Below are 13,455 nucleotides of genomic sequence, written 5' to 3' on the forward strand. Positions count from 1 at the left end.
AGCCTTGCTTGTCTTGTGATTGTTCTACAAGTAATGTTGATTACTGATAGTCCAGGAGTTGCTTTTAATTGTAAACTCTTGCGTTTTACATCCGACATTATCTCAATGCATTAATCCACTCCAGTCTAATGATAAAATCTAACAATAAACTAAGAGTTGCAGGAGACGGATGCAGAAAAGGAAAGTAGTGATAGGATTCAGCTAATACAGGTTGCAGTACACAGTTTGTAAAGTATTACATCTGAACTGTTCTGACTGGTTTCTTGGGTCTTCATTCGTGACAGCCAACGACCCTTCTCATCACTATTTACTGATGTTCCCAGTCTATGGATCCATCACAGGCAAGAGGGCAGTGAGGCTTCTCCCAGCCTCTGCCGATGCTGCACTGGGATAATACACCAGAAGCTCCCCCTCTTCCCTGCAAAGCATTACATCTTCACCAAAACAAAATGGTCATCAACTCCACAGACTGGCTTCTCAATCCTGCATTCTATTCACAACATTGCTCATAAGAATCCAATATTGATGCCAGAACTGCCTGCCTACAACATGTATGATATTTAAAACAGATCTCAAGTTAAAGTCACTTCCTGTTATGAAACACAATGTTCTCCAGCTTTCCCTCTCCACCCAGCTGTACCAAACTGGGCCCAAGAATAAACTCAGTTACCAGAAAGCCAGCTGCCCCGAATAGTGAGAAGAGCAGGTTTACACACTTCAATCATAAGACATAGGAGCAGAATTAGGCCATTCAGCCCATCAAATCTGCTCCACCTTTTGATCATGGCCGATATGTTTCTCAACCCCATTCTCCTGCCTTCCCCCTGTAACCCTTGATCCCCTTACTATACAAGAACCAGTCTCTGCCTTAAAGGCACCCAGCGAGTTGGCATCCACAGCTTTCTGAAGCAATGAGTTCCACAAATTACCAAACCTCTAGCCGAAAGGGTCATCCCTTCAATCTGAGACTGTGACCTCGGTCCTAGTTTCTCCTAACAGCAGAAACATCTTCACATCCACTCTATCCAGGCTTCTTAGTATTCTGTAAGTTTCAATGAGATTCCCCCTCATTCTTTTAAACTCCATCAAGTACAGCCCCAAAGTCCTCGACCACTTCTCACATATCAAGCCCTTCATCTCCGGGATTATTCTTGTAAACCTTCTCTGCACCCCTCCAAGGCCAGCTCATCCTTCCTTAGAATCAGGGCCCAAACTTGATCACAATATTCCAAAAACTTCTCCTGTTTGCTTCAGAAAAGAGGCAGAATTCTGGAAATACAATCATCCCACCAGCTTTGATGAAAACCATGCCGGATTATTTTTTCTCAAAATGAAAACAGAATGTTGTTCATTCAGTCAATGTAAATCTTCAGTCTTTGTACATCCTTAGAATTCCCAAAAATTGCATTAGTATTCTTCTGCAATGATAATACAGTAACTGTGTCGTTTCCAATCAGTACCATTTCCAGTTCTGCTGTTAAATGGCATCTGCATGGCTCTCATTTTACTGAGATCAGGGTGTGCTTGCACAAGTTTAAAACTACAGTGAGCAAAGCGCACCCCAATTTAATCAAAATTCAGCAGGCACTCAACAGCTTTGTTACCCATTCCAATACCTGAAAACTCAACATATTTGTACCAGCACAACAGTTTCTAGCTCACACACTGATGAGAAAATTTGTTTTTTGGTATCTCATCTCTGAATGGGAAAAACGTCAGGATTTCATTTGAAAGTTAGCATTCAACAAGAATCGATTACAGTGAGCTTTAATCAAATGCAGTTTTTTAAAATTACAAACCTCCAGTAAATATCGTGCAGCACTGCCAGAAAAACATTGGCTTGGAACAGCATGTGACTTGAATTTGATATAGCGCCTCATCATATCACTCAAACATCTGAAAGCACTTTGAACCCATCTCTTGCATGAGACATTGAACCAAGGCCCTGTCTACTCTCTCAGCTGGACAATAAAGATCTCGTAACACTGTCTGAAGAGGAGCAGCGGAGTTTGTCCTGGAGTCCTGGCCATTATTTATCTCTTAACAAACATCAAAAACAGATTATGTGCTCATTATCACATTGCCATTTGTGGGTTTTGCTGTGCACAAGCTGCTTTTTTGTGTTGCCTACATTATAACAGTGACTACACTTCAAAATCAATTTGCTGACAGAGTATGAAAGGTGCTAAATAAATGCGAAGTTCTTTTACAGTGTACAATGGATTGCTTTTTGGATTACAGTGCATTTTGTATGCAAAACCTGACAGCAACAGATCACCATCTGTTTCTGCTGCTTTTGGATGAAGCAGGAATGTTGGTCCAGACACTGAAACTCTCTGCTCTTTCCCAGCAGTGCCACAGAATATATTAACACCCACCTGAACTAAGCAGACAGAACCATATCCAAAATGTCAGCACCTCCAGACATGCAACAGTAACTCTGTACTGTGGAGAATAAGCCTTGATTGCGTGTTTGGGGTGGAAGTTGAAATGTAGCACTCTGACTCACAGGTAGAAGTGGTGCCAAATGAGCCCAGCTGCCCAAGTTACAGATTAAGACAATCAGTAGTGGAGAGACAGAATTCACCACTAAAGAAATGTTATCTATGGGACTTCAACTCAATTTAACTACTTCAAGACACACTTACTCCTCCCAGGTGTTGCTGCTTGCTAGCTCAATACCTTTCTGACAGAGATTCAAGAGGCTGACCGACAGTCAGCACTGCATCTGTTCAGACTGAATTCCCTCTCAAAAGCTCCAAGTGGATAGATGGAGAAGAAATGCACATCTTGTTTATATATGTTTCTCATATGTGCCTGGCTATTTCCCCACGCCCCAACCCTAAACATCAAGTTGCCTTGAAATTGGCAAAAGAATCAGAGGCGAGATCAGGGTAAATGTTTTTACGCAGCAAGTTGTTGCAATCTGGAATGCACTGCCTAAAGGGCGGTGGAAACAGATTAAATAGCAACTTTCAAGAGAGAATTGAAGTGGAAACATTCGCAGGACTATGGGAAAAGAGCAAGCAAGTGTATTAATTAGTCAGCTCTTTCAAAGGGTTAGCACAAGCACAATGGCCAAATAAGCTCCTTCTAGCCATGTTGAAATCGATTTTGAAACAAAAGCCTGAGGAAGGACATTAATCTGCTCAGAAAATGCAATTTTTTACACCTAACTGATCAATACTGCTGATTCACAACATCTACTTGACCATTTATTCATCAGCTTAACACCATGGATTTCTTGAGGGCTGGTAACATAGGTTTAGTTTCTGTTGAGAATAGAAAATGGAGGAGCGCCTGATCAAGGTTTTATAAAGTTTAATGGATAATTTATCTAGGCAAAAACTATTTTCTCTGAAGGAAATCAGGAATGACAGAATACATATTAAAATAAGAGCTAGGCTATATAGGTAGGAAATCATCGAGCACTTTTTCACACAAAGGGTAGTGGGAATCTGAAACCCTGTCAGGCATTTGTGAATAATTGGGAAGGGATTTAATTTGAGCATTCAGTATCCCAACTGATAAGTTTTTAATGCGCAAGAATATCAGGGAAATGGAGTTAAGGCAGATAAGTAGGACTAAAGTACAGACCACGCATGTTCTTAAAATGACAAAGTGGTCTCAAGGGGATAAAAGGCTGCCTTGTCTTCTTTGGTTGAGCAGTGCTGCTCAGTAACATATGTTAAAGAGCTAACTTCACCAGTTAGCGTTTCAGCACGCCCCTGTCTGCATCAAGGGTGCCGAGGTGGAGATGGTCAAAGGTGTCAAGTTCCTGGGAGTGATGACCACCAACGTGTACTGGTCCACCCATGTTGACATGACAGTCAAGAAAGCACAACAACGCCTCTACTTCCTCAGGAGGCTAAGGAAATTCAGCATATCCACAAAGACTCTTTGTTTATAGGTGCACCATTCTATCTGGATGCACCACAGCCTGATATGGCAACTGCTCTTCCCAAAACTGTAAGAAACCACAGAGAGCCGTGAACACAGCCCAGTCCATCATACAAACCAGCCTTCCATCCACTGACTCCATCTATACTTCCCACCTGCCTCGGAAAAGCAATCGACATAATCAAAGATCCCTCCCACCCCAGTTATACTCTCCTTCATCATGTAGAAGATTTAAAAGTTTGAACACACTTACGAACAGTTTCAAGAACAGCTTCTTCCCTGCTGTTATCAGACTTTTGAACGGACCTCTCAACGTTAATTCTGATCTCTCTCTCTACACACCTTCTCTGTGGCTGTAACACTGTATTCTGCACTCTGTTCTGCTACCCCGATACACTTTGGTATGATCTGCCTGTGTGGCATGCAAAACAACACTTAACACTGCACCTCGGTACATGTGGCAACAATAAATCAAACTCAAATCAAAATGCAAGTTTCAATCAGAAACAATTTTGGTCTCTCACTGTAAGAAAAGAAGATCAAAAGCACAAGAAGCCACTAAGTTTTCAACAATATGTTATATACCTATGTGGAGTGCAGCCAATAACAGGTCTGTACATCCTAATATTCCTCTACAGTTTCTAATTCAGAAGGTTTATTCCAGGCACAATCCATATTATACAGAAGGCAAAGTAATCAACATTAATGTTCTGGAGATAGCAGGAACTGCAGATGCTGGAGAATCTGAGATAACAAGGTGTAGAGCTGGATGAACACAGCAGACCAAGCAGCATCAGAGGAGCAGGAAGGCTGACGTTTCGGGCCTAGACCCTTCTTCAGAAAATTAATTCATTAATGTTCTGCTGCCTATTTTGCTCAATCAGAACAAAAGAATGAAAATGTTAGTTATTACTGGTTGAATTCAGTGTTGACACCACGCTGTAAATGATACACGACACTGAGACCTGCAACTACCGACACTTTGTTATCAGCTGCTCTTTTCATTTGTAGATTTTCTCACTGGTAAAATGGTTACTATAAATGTTATAATATACTATAAATAGTCATACATTGTAACGTTCTGAGTGGAATGGAGAGTTCTTTACCCAGCATTCATAGCAACAGAGAAAGTGCTCTATCCCAAACACAGAGCCATACCAAGACTCAATCCCATAGATGGAGGAGTTTCTATGCTGCTATGCTTGTTGAGTAAAGAATCCCTTCCCATTCTACATAAGTCGTTCCTTTTACAAAAAGCTGCGGCAGTTTTGCACCGACTGGGATACACTGATCTTGTGGGAAAGAAGTAGGAAGGAGAAGATGGCAAGTACAACTCAGCTGTGCCTCAGCTGTATTTGTAGAAGGTCTTGGCGTATCGAAGGCCACACGCAATGTGTAACTAAAGTGTCTATGGTTACCCAGTACCGCTTGCATGATTTACCATGCAGGTTATTTGGATCATTTGACTGTAAATTTTTGTTCTTTGTGGGTCCCCAGTTAAAAAGGGTTCACTACAGTTCCCCTCCCACAGAATTTGGTGATGGTTCAGGTCCAAAGTGTCTGGTCAGCACTCCCATCCCAGTGAAGGCACTGATGTCATGGCTCAAGTGGTACTGTGGCAGCTGTCTCTCTCTTTCCTAAATGGGAGGTTCAGGCCTAGCTGGCAGGTTGTCGTTAATGCAGTTGCATGCCTTTATGCTTTGTGTGGCTGGATGTGATGGGTCACTTGTATTTTTTTGTGAAATGTGAATCATAAATCAAGAAATTCAGGGGTTATTGTTTTTTAAAAGGTAGAATGCAACGATGTTTGTGGAATGTGATGAGCCAACCAATTAGGAAAGCAAAAAAGAAACTAGTTAGAAAATGACTAATTCGGAAGCTGGAAGTAACTAGTCAAAAACATGTGAGGTAACTAATGCATAGACACAAGGGTTGAACATATTTTCCCAACAAAAAGGGACAATCTCAGGTTCCATCCTTCAGCAGTTAATAGCTTAATCAGTTTTGGGGAGAATGGAGAAGTTGAGATTGTTGTCCTTAAAATAAAGAGGGATGGTGCAGGTGTTAAAAATCATGAGGTGTTTAAGGGTAAGCAAGCAGAAACTGTTTCCTACTGGTTAGAAGGTTGGCAACCAGAGAACATCCTTTTAAGATGACTAACAAAAAAAAGAGGAATTTAGAATGCAGCAAGTTATGTTAATCTAGAATGCACTGCCAGAAAGTTTGAGTAGTAATTTTCAAAATCCAGTACTTCAAGAGAGGAAATAATTACTGGGCTATTGGGGAAGATCAGGGAGCTAGGACTGTACCCAGATTGCAATTTCAAACAGCTGGTGCCCTCACCGAGCTGAACAGTCTCCTGTGTTGAATTATACTCTGGTTTAGGCAGCACATCATTCACAGCTTTCAAAGTTTTTTGCACAAAATGAATTGCTTCAAAGCAAGATCTCCCAAAAACATGAGACAAGAATGTTAGCCAGGGATAGGCAGAATTCCCTGCCCTTCCTCAGGTACTGCCCTGCAACTTTCAATGTCAAGCTGAATCAGGGACAGGTTTGATAGCATCAGAATGACAAAGCACAGCACAGTTCAAGCAACCATTACTACAGATTGGAGAAATGATCCCATTCACTATTCACCTTCAGGAAAAATCTTCCAAGGAAATAATTCTGGAATAACCAAAGCCTGTGCCAATTCTGAAAAAGAAAGGCAATATTCTGTTGGGCAAGTTGACTAAAGAATGACATACGGTGGCAAATGGCATCTCATTTCCTAGGCAGCCTTTTCCACTGAATCAGCAATAAGGATTTTCAGGAAATTACTGCCATGAACAATTTCCCTCTCTACAGAAGCACTTGCAACTTATTTCATACTTTGTCAATAGCTTTTCTTCCTGAACTACAATCTAGCTGTTGAATCATCATTTGTCTTCCTTTGAAAACTCTGCACTTTGCAAACTCACCAGGGTACAGCACAAGCCCCACTATTCCCCTGCATCATTGCAATTGTGCAAATGTGATGAAAAGACTAAATTGAGCTCAAGGTTAAAAGAGGTTCTTCCATTATCAACAATTTATTTCAACCAAACTGTCTTTTTTTCCCAACTACCCCTCGAAAGATGACTCCATAACTTAAACTCTTCCCCTAATGAAATTCCTGTACAAATCTATACAAAAAGAGACAAGACAATACAAGATACAAGTATCATTGGTGGGGAAGGATGAAGAAGAGTCAGCGAAGCACAGCTCTGGTACCAGTTTGGATCACAGACGTCGATAACTGGTTTCCTTTCTTCTGTTAGGTCTCACTGGGCAGTTTGCCAAAAATCAAGCTCTGCTATTTCCAGAGTAATTACAAAAATTGAAGACTTTACCAAAGTATGCATAATTTCCCAATTTACCTGTCCGTCTGAAGCTAAGCAACCAGAAAACATGGACCAGGTTTTAGTACTTAACAAGAATTACTATTTATGAAAATCAATAGATTCTAGCTACAGTTAAACAATTATGAATCATTGTAAACACCCCCAATACACACAACAAAAAAAAAAATTGTGTTATGGATGAAGGGGAAAAAAGTAGGGAAGCAGTTCAATAGCTATTGTCCACAGGATTCACCGAGATGATCCTTTTGCTTGTCAAGACTTGCTGGGTCCTTCAAATTTTCTTTTCCTGGTTCATTTTACTTCCTTGCAGGAGGTATGTGCGACTGCCTCATAAATGATAAAGTTTCTATCATATTGGTTGAATGCAACAGCTTACAGCAATTGGTGTGAGACAATAGCTGGCTTTCACATCCACAAGCTAATCAGCCACCCACACAGCCCTTGACAGGCTGATGGCTTATGTCATCGACAACTGGTCCCACTCCACAAACCAATCAGCTACTTGTTGCCGGCTGCATACTCCCCAGGAGTTAGCCTGTGTGCAACCGGCCGCCAACCCACTAGCAGCAGTGTAAGCACTATTTACATTCAATTTCATCAGCTTGTTATAAAAAATTGTGCCAATCCCTTCCATAGTCCTTCATTTTAAAATATTCTTGTTGCCATTTTAGATTGCAATCAAAAAGACAGAAAAATAGAACGATAAGCGGTTGTGGATACACTGATTCCCGGTCTTTCAATCACTGCTTGACAGATTCACCCTTTCCTTGTCTCTGAAGGTGGTTTTTCTCTTTTTTCTTTTCATAGGAGATTTATAGAAAGAACAGTTTACAGGGAAATGGTTACTTCTCCACTAAGGATGACGAGAGAGAGAGATTCAGTTGATTCCTCTTCATGGGCTGGATGTTTCTGCTTATTGTCCAAACACAAAGCTGTAGCCACCTGCCCACGAACCAATCACAAAGTTATTACGACACTGAATTCTCTTGAACACAGACAACTAGGCCTGATTGTGTCTGGGCAAAACAATCCTGATCACATACAGTGCCAGTGCGTCTAGCATTCTCTTCCACAGCTTGAATAAGGCAACATGACTGGGAGATCTCAATGAATTCGAGATTTATTTTTAAAGCTACAACATCCTTTTCCACAGTTTGCTTGTCCTTTAGTTTTACTTATGTTGCTTTAGTCAGGTGCTCACGCCTTATTTGTGGTTTACGGCCTCTTTTAGATATCCACTTGTCTGCCAGCAATAAACTGCTCCTTGCAAGGCCAGTGGGGAATTTTACCAACTGTACCATTGCACACATTGTTCAGAATCACCCTAATCCCATAGACTAGGAAACACATTGGTCTCTCTGTCAAGATCATTCAATCCACACCGAAATTCCTTTCTTGCTGAGTTCTAACATGAAATGGGTTCAGATCAGTCTGGAGTCAGCTCCTACTAGTCATTGAGATCAGTGACACAAACTCCCTTCTCTTAACTGATGCACCACATTAATAGCGACGAATACAAATGTGGAATTCTCTCATAGATGCAGATGCTCCTCAGAGGTTGGCGTATACAGGGAGCTTTGCTTTGCTCTTAATTGAGCTAAACTCCAGCCAGACACAAACATCAAAATAAAAGAGATCTGTTTCCTAATTTCACCAGAGGGAAGAGAATTTATTAGGACAAAATGAGAAGTTCAAAAATTAGGTGAGCTACATCAATCTGGAATTGAGATAGTGCAACTAACTTTGTTTTGGCAAATTTATTTACATTATGTACGCATGATTGACTGTACATAGGGAGCAAATTCAGCTCCTTTACCTCATGCTTATTACAGAGAATAAATTGTGAAACTGTTGGTTTTGTCAATGCCTGAAATTCTTCACATTTTTTGCATTTACATGGTTTATGTGAGAAAATGGATGAATGTAGCTTCAACATATCTCATGTTTGATAAATACAACTTTTACTTTTAATGTATCCTTCCTTTCTTATTGCTATTTAAGCACGGATCAACAGAAAGAACTAGCTTTAAAATTAATAATGGACCTCACCCCCTTGCTATCTCTGCAGCCCTCCTCTAGCCTGGAAATCCCTCATGACATCTGCACTCGTCAAACTCTGGCCTCTGATTTGAATTGCTTCACCAACAGTGGCTGTGTGCTTTTAATTACCTAGATCCCAAACTCTGAAATTCTTCCTTAAACTTCAACCTCTTTCCTCCTTCAAGATGCTCCTTAAAACCCAACTCTTTCTCTTCATATTTCTTGATGCAATGCAGAGTCAGGTATTGATTAATAACAGTCCTGTGAGACACTGTATTGCATATTATTCTGAGATTGTCGCTTCTGGTCCTAAACTCTCCCATGAGGGAAACAACATTTCCACTTCCAAGTCCCCAAAGAATCTTGTATGTTTCACTGTTTCAAAATCCAGAAAGTACAGGCCCAACCTACTCAACCTCTCCTCATAAGACAGTCACTCCATACTCAGTATCAGCCTAGTGAAACTTCTCTAGATGGCCTCCAATAGCCATATATCCTTCCTTAAATAAGAAGCCGAGAACTGTTCATCATGTTCCAGCTGTAGTTTGACTAGTGCCTTCTATAGTTCTAGCAAGACATTCCTATTTTTATACTCCATTCACTTTGAAATGAAGGCCAATATTCCATGTGCATTCCCTGTTATCTGTGGAACTTAGATGCTAGCCTTTTTGTGATTAATGCCCAAAATCCTCTGTTCTGTGATTTTCTACAGTCTTTCTCCATTTAATATTCAGCTCCTGTATTCTTTCTGGCAAAGTGCGCAACATCATATTTCCTCACATTATAGACTGTCTGCCAAGGCTTTGCCCATTCACTTGACTGGTCTATATCCCTCTGTATAGTATTAGTGTATCCAGCTCCCCACTCATCTTCCCATCTATTTTGTGTCATCTGCAAACCTGGCTATTACACATTCACTTTTTTGTTTATTCAAGTCACTAATTTATACTGTAAATATTCTAGCCCCAGCACGGATTTCCTATGGCACTCCATTAGTTATAGGATGCCATCCTGAAAATGCCCCCTTGCCCAGCCTCTCCATTTTTTTATTAGTTGGCCAGTCCTCTATCCATGCCAATATACTATCTTCAACAACACAGGCTCTTGTCGTCTTAAGAAGTCTGATGTGTGGTTTTATCAAACGTCTTCTGACAATCCAAATATATTAGATCCGCTGTTGCCACTTTATCCATTCTGCTTGTTACCTCCTCAAAGAATTCTAATAAATTTGTCAGGCACGATTTCTCCTTCACAAAGCAACATTGACTCTCCTTGTTCATATTATGTACTTCCAAATGCTCCTATCTAAATACTACATTCTTTATTATTGACTCTGACACTTACCGAATAACAGATGGTAAACTAACCGGCTGAAAGTTGGCTATTTTGTATAAATAATTCTGTTTAAATAACATTAGCAAAGGAGTGGAAAATGCCAATGTTCCAGAATTTAAAGGATTCTTGGAAAATTACTACAGCATCCCATGAGGTCCAGGGGACTTACGAGCCTACAGCCCCATTAATTTCTCTAGCTTTATTTTTCTAGTGATAGCTATTGAATTTATTTCCTCTCCTCCTTTTGCACCCTGATTATTCAGTAATTTTAGAAAGTTATTAGTGTCTTCTATTGTGAAGACTGATGGAAAGCGTTTTTGTTTTTTTTATTCATTCACGGGAAGATGGCGTCACTGGCTAGGCAGCATTTATTGCCCATCCCTAATTGCCCAGAGGGCAGTTAAGAGTCAACCACATTGTTGCGGGTCTGGAATCACAAGGAGGCCAGACCAGGTAAGGATGGCAGTTTCCTTCCCTAAAGGACATTAGCAAACCAAACGGGTTTTTCCAACAATCGACAATGGATTCAGTCATCATTAGATTCTTAATTCTAGATATTTTATTGAATTCAAATTCCACCATTCTACCATCTTGCTGTCTGATTTGATATGACTCAAAATTTATTTGTATGTTGGATCCAACCATCTTTAGCAGCTTCCTCAACGACCACCCCTCCATGAAAAGTTCAGAAGTGGGAACGCTGACTGATTATTTCACAATTTTCAGTAGCATTTGCAAGTTCTCGGATACTGCATCCATATGCAACAGCATATGGAAAACATCGGCACGGTGGCTCAGTGGTTAGCATTGCTGCCGCACCAGGGACCAGGTTTAAATTACATCCTCGAGTGACTGTGTGGAATTTACACATTCTCTCAATATCTGCGTGGGTTTTCTCCGGGTGCTTCAGTTTCCTCCCACAGTCCGAAAATATGCAGGTTTGGTGGATTGGCCGCGTGAAATGCAGGTTACCGGGTGAGGGTGGGGTCAGGGTGGAATGCTCTTCAGAGGGTTGGTGTGGACTTGATGGGCTGAATGGCCAGCTTCACGCTGTTGGGATTCTATGATTCAGGTTTGGGCTGATAACTGGGAAGCAACATTCAAGTCTCAATTGCCAGGCAATGATCATTTCCAGCAAGAGAGTATCTAACCCTTCCTCCACAACATTCGACAATTTCTCGACAGTGAATGCGCCCAGAACCAGGGGTCACAGTCTGGGGATTCGGGGTAGACCATTTCGGGCCGAGATGAGGAGACATTTCTTCACCCTAAGGAGTGGTGAGCCCATGGAATTCACTACCACAGGAAGTAGTTGATGCCAAAACATTGAATGTATTCAAGAGGCAGCTAGATATAGCACTTGGGGCGAATGGGATCAAAGGTGATGGGGAGGAAGCAGGATTAGGCTGTTGAGTTGGATGATCAGCCATGATCGTGAAGAATGGCAGAGCAGGCTTAAAGGGCAGAATGGCCTCCTCCTGCTCCTATCTTCTATGTTTCTATATTACCATTACCTAATACCCCACTATCAACATCCTGAGAGTTTTTATTTACCAAAAACTATGCTGGATCAACTATATAAATGCAATACCCAGGAAAGCAGGTCAGAGTCAGAGAATTCTGAGAAGTGTAACATTCCCAAAGCCTGTCTAGCATTGACAATGTACAAGTCAGAAGCGTGATGGAATAGACCTCTGTCTCCAACAAAACACAAAAAAAATTGACATCACGCACAATAAAGCAGTCCACTTGAATGGCAATCCACCCACTATCCACATTCACTCCTTTCATCACTGACACACAGGAGAAGCAACATGTAGAACATGCAGGATGTACTGCAGACACTCATTATGGTTACTTCAAACTACATTCCATATCTGCAAACTTGATCAGCTAGGAAAAAAAAGCATACATAGGAACACCACCTGCTGCAAGTCCTGTTCCAAATCACACACCAGTTTACATTGGAAATATGGTGTCATTTCTTCACTGTTGTTGAGTGAAAATCTTGGAGCTTTCATCCCAACAGTGCCTGCACAAGGTGGACTGCAATGGATTAAGACAGCAGCTAAGTAACACATTACCAAGGGCAATAAGGCCTAGCCGTTGATGCACATGTGTCATGAAGTAACCACCAAAAATAGCATTAAAGAAAACAAAAGTTCCACAGCCTGGAGAGACTGTTCTCAATGGGAAAACTCACCAAGTAATATGAAATACTAAAAATTCCATAAAAATAAAAATTGAATATTTTACCACCCCTGAGATCAATACTGAAAGACAACATAGGTACAGGTTAAACTTTGGGAAACGTGACTGTGGATGCAAAACGTATCTGCAAAAATAAATTACCCCACATTTAAATATATTTGTCGTCTTGTCAACCTCCGACAAAGACAATAATGGCTCATGTTCTGTCTTGGATGTGATTCCCTTTTTTTTCCCTATTTCCATCCTTTCCTTTTTCTTACACATCCTACTTTTTTTCCACCCAGCCTGCTCTCCTCTACACCTCCTTCCTCACGGCTCCCTTTAACTGACTTGCTTTACCATTCACTCTCCCGTTTCAGTGACTCACTCAACATCACGTTCCCACCTTTTCCTTCCATTCTATGCCCTCAACCACTTTGTCCTCCTCTCCCATTCTGCTTCCCCCTCCACGCTCTCTTGTCCTCTTCACTCACTCCAACACTTTACCTCACACACTCTCTCACCCACTTCACTCCCCTCCTTCCAAACTACCTTCCCCCATCCCCAAACCCACTCTCTCCCTCACCGTCACTCCCACCCCACTC

This window comes from Rhincodon typus, chromosome 19, assembly GCF_021869965.1.
Source record: "Rhincodon typus isolate 14 chromosome 19, sRhiTyp1.1, whole genome shotgun sequence".
Classification (NCBI taxonomy): domain Eukaryota; kingdom Metazoa; phylum Chordata; class Chondrichthyes; order Orectolobiformes; family Rhincodontidae; genus Rhincodon; species Rhincodon typus.